The sequence below is a fragment of the Ascaphus truei genome, chromosome 1 (assembly GCF_040206685.1).
Source record: "Ascaphus truei isolate aAscTru1 chromosome 1, aAscTru1.hap1, whole genome shotgun sequence".
Lineage (NCBI taxonomy): Eukaryota > Metazoa > Chordata > Amphibia > Anura > Ascaphidae > Ascaphus > Ascaphus truei.
In genome coordinates this window covers 519,551,714-519,556,373 of record NC_134483.1, presented here as the reverse complement: position 1 = coordinate 519,556,373, position 4,660 = coordinate 519,551,714, and positions in this window count along the sequence as shown.

Genomic DNA, 4,660 nt, shown 5'->3' with positions numbered 1-4,660 from the left:
CAAGCCCTTCTCCCCTCTGCATAGCTCAGGCACTGAACACTCGCACTCACACTCACACCACCATATGCTAGTAGATATCCAAACGTAGCAGGGGTTATATTTGGAAGTCTCCCCGCTTCCAAATATGTGTAAACAAACTGCCCCATCACACACAAATATTGTGTTGCTTCTAACTGAATATGTTTTCTTTGATGAAGTTGATGCGTTTTTTCTACATCAGGTTTGCTCCAGTTTTGGTGCTGGGAGACTTTAATAAATAATCCCAATACTGTACTGTAAATATCTAGCCAGGCCGTTACCTCGCAAAACATGCAGTCACATTCAGAACAAAGTATCACAAACGGTCACTTTCCTAATGTACGCTTCATCACGATATATATATATATATATTATTGTAAAAAAAAAAAACATTTAGCAAAGTTGTCGTCTGTTTGACTTTCTCTGTGGCCAGGGATTGCCCTAGGACCGGGGTAGGCAACTCCAGTCCTCAAGGGCCACCAACAGGTCAGGTTTTAAGGCTATCCCTGATTCAGCACATTTGGCTCAATCAGTGGCTCAGTCATAATGACTGCACCACCATGAGGACTGAACTTGCCCACCTCTGCCCTAGGATTACCCACCGTGGCAACCCCCAGCCACGAGGAAAGCAGTCAACGGATTTAAACTATTATTATTATAATTATTATTATCATTTATTTGTAAAATGCCAACATATCCCGCGGCGCGGTACCTTCGGGGGTAGAGAGATACGATAATGACATGAACAGAGGGTTACAAATAAGGACAGATATTCACAAACAGATATAAATAAATAAATAATAAATACGGTAGGTACGAGGGTCCTGCTCGTGAGAACTTACACTAAGGTCCCTGAACAGACCATGATGTCGTTTTTGTATTGGACTACAATATAATCTTTTTTTAACATCTTCTTGCAGGGCTGTGTCTTATTCAGCGGAGCTTGGTTGGGTGAAGTATTATTTATATCATTTTAAAGTCGGAAACAAACATTGTAGAGATGGTATAACAATATAATATATATAATAATATATATAATGTGAGGTTCGACCGTTCCAGTTGTTGAGTTAAAAAAATATTACATTTCTTTATCCCACTACTTACTTTAAAAAAATAGAAGTCTTCTGTCAGTGGTAATCAGTCATTCTGACAGTTTTTATAGATTTTTTTTATTACCACTGGCTCTTTTCCACACCAAGGAAAAAAAATGTAACAATACTTTTTCAGTCTGTTATCATTCGTATCCTGCTTTTGCTGCATTTTCTCCAGCCATTGTTTTGCTTGGTATTGGTTTTGACACACTTTATCCAAGTAACTCACAGTTCATTCCCTGAAAAGAAATACGGCGTGAAACAATAGGCTAACACTGTTCTTAGTCAACGTGGCTGCATTTCCGAGCCTTGCAGACACTCAGCTGGGGAAGAGGTAACATCAATCTGCGACTTTGTGCTGAAAAAAGAAATATTCAAACATCTCTGATGGGTGTTTTTTTTTGCTGTTTGACTGTTTTTTGGTATCCTTATGATTTTCTCTGACAAAGTAGTATACTGTTAAATTCAGTTTATTTACAAACAAATACAGTTGAAATGAGCGAAATAGGGAGGGAGAAGGCTCAGTGAGTAAAAGACATTGACTGGTACTGAGTTTGAAGCAGGGGAACCTGGTTCAATTCCCAGTGTCGGCTCCTTGTGACCTTGGGCAAGTCACTTTATCTCCCTGTGCCTCCGGCACCAAAAAATAGATTGTAAGCTCCACGGGGCAGGGACCTGTGCCTGCAAAATGTCTCTGTAAAGCGCTTTGTAATACTAGCAGCGCTAAACAAGAACATATTATTATTATTATTTATAATAAATAAAATAAAAATATAAAGTAGAGTGACCTGATAATTGCCCTCTCGGGGAATGGGTCCAGCAGTTCTAATAAAGCTGGCTAGCTAGAATTTATGGTCGGTTCATCTACTGGTGGATTGATTACATTTGGTTATGGAACCCAATTAAAATCATTTAACTAATGTTTATTTTTGTGGGGTTAGATGGGTTGCTAATTTATTGGGCACTGCCCCATTCCTCAAGGCAACACAACCTATATCCGCGTTAGCCCCCTTTGGACTACAATTCAGTATCTATGAAGGAGATACCTGTGAAGTTTCAAAAGCTATGTACATTACAATTTCATCTATGGTCTCCTAAAAAGCCCATACCTGCATCCAACATCAGAAGAACAGTTAATATATTTATTGGTTTATGTTTTTTTTATAGATTAAAAAAACAACAAAAAAAAAACCATTTGCTGTATATTAGGGATGATCACGCTAATCACAGACAGCACATTTGATATCTGGGAAATTAACGTCTAACCAAGAGGCAGGTTTCTGGAAAATTCATAGTGTATGACATCATCTTCTGTGTTACATAAATTGTTTCATATGCCTATAGCTTTACTATGATGATTATGTTAACCGACTAACATTTCAACAAGTTGAGTGGTGATATAAACATTTATTTTTTTCAGTTTTTGGTAATATAATATTCTAAATTAATTAATCAAAGAAAAAATGGCATAGGACAGACTAAACATTTAAGTGGAAAAGTACCAAATGTATAAAAATCTTGGTAACAGAATCTGTTGCAAAAAGCAGCAATACATTTTTTTTAAATACAAATACTGCCGAGCTCCACAGAATTTTTGCCTAGAGTTATCAACCTGTGTTAAAATGGAGTTAATATTGTCTTGTGATACAATTGAGGAGATTTCCTCCCAATCGCAGCTGCGATGAACTGGACTACTTGTGACTTGGATCCCTGTCCATCATGGCTCCTGAAAGAGGCCATTGATGCAATGGTTCCGTGGTTGGTGGAGATCAACAGATCCCTCTCGGCAGGGGGAGGTGCTGGTGGCCTTGAAAAAGGCGCCTGTTTGTCCCCTGTCCAAGAAAGTGGGTCTAGATGTTTATGTTCTCGCCAACTATCATCCAATCTCTAACCTCCCTGTGGTAGGGTAAGTGTTGTAGAGGGTAGTTTTCACAGAGCTTGAAGATTGTATGAAAAGGGTTGGCTTCTTTGATCCCATGAAGTCTGGCTTCAAAGCCAGTCATAGAACTGAGTCAGCCCTTGTCTGTGTGGCGAATGATTTATTGATGGCCATAAATAAGGCCTGTATTTCTGCCCTTTTCATGTTGGACCTTTCAGTGGCCTACAACACCATTGACCATGGGGTGCTGCTACATCGCCTGAGGGACTTAGCTGGGACCACACTATAATGGGTTGCCTCATTCCTGCAAGGCCCAGCAGGCGGGTATGGGGTCTCATGTGTCCCCAGTGGGGCCTGTCCCCTTAGGGGTTCCTCAGGGGTCGGTGCTGTCACAGCTCCAGTTCAACGTGCATGTAAGACCGCTGGGGCAAGTCATCCGGAAGCACGGTCTGCAGTGCCACGAGTATGCTGATGACACCCAGATCTATGTTTCTTTCTTGTGCAGTCCAGGGACGGCTATTGTTACATTGACCTCTTGCCTTGATGAGGTGGCGGCATAGTTGGAGATTAAATGGCTGAAGCTCAATCCTGACAAGACGGAACTAATAATTATAGGTTCGGCAAGATGCCCGAGTATGGGGCAGGGGGTTTGCGAGCTGCTCCCTAATAAATTGTGTACAGCCGCTTCCTGTGTCCTAGGTTTGTAACCTAAATATCCTCTTTGACCAGCGTCTCAACATGCGCTCCAAAGTGGTTTCAGGTGCTAAGGCTGGGTTTTTCTATCTGAGGCTGCTTCGGAATACCCTCCCAAGGGGGATTACCCCCAAGACCCATCAGTCAATTATGTAGCCCCTTTGGTGTCCTTTGTGCAGTGTTTCCTAACCGGTTCCTCTTATATATAGAGATAGTATGGGGGGGTTATATGTATTGTTTTTTTGTATATGTATTGGGTAGGTGGGTTTATTGTATGCATTTGGGCGGAGGTTGTATATATTTGGGGAGTGGGGATTTTTTTTAATGTATTTGGGGGTGAGATGTTTATTGGTATATATCTTGTGGGGGGGAGGGAATGAGTGAGTGTGGTGTAATTGACAGAGGGAGAGGAGAGAGGGTGAGTGAGGAAAAGAGGGAGTAAGGCTGCGTCCCTGCTAGCACTGAGTGGGTGGCGCTTACCGTGGTTACTTACATATATAGATATATGTAAGTCCCCGCTCACGCGGTGCTCCTGTGCGGGCTCACCCGCGCTTCGCGCTTATGTAAGCAAAAAAACCTAACATTCTTGCACGCTCAACTACCCGCAATGCCCCCGTGCAAGCTTGCGTAAATGCCAGGACACCCGGCGCTCATGCTTGGAGTGCTTTCCAAGCATGAGCACGCTCAGCGAAAGCGGGGCCGCAGCCTTAGTGAGAAGCAGAGGAGAGAAATACATGCGAGGCGGGAGAGTGAGATGGGGTGAGACAGAAGGGAGAGAAATACATGGGGGGGGGAAAGAGAGGGGCTCGTGAGGTTGGCGGCCCTGCTACTTAGTGCCCAAAACAAGGACGCAGAGCACTACTTAGTGCCCAAAACACTGACACAGAACACTACTAAGTGCCCAAAATAGTGACACAGAACACTACTTAGTACCCAAAACACTGACACAGAACACTACTTAGTACCCAAAACACTGACA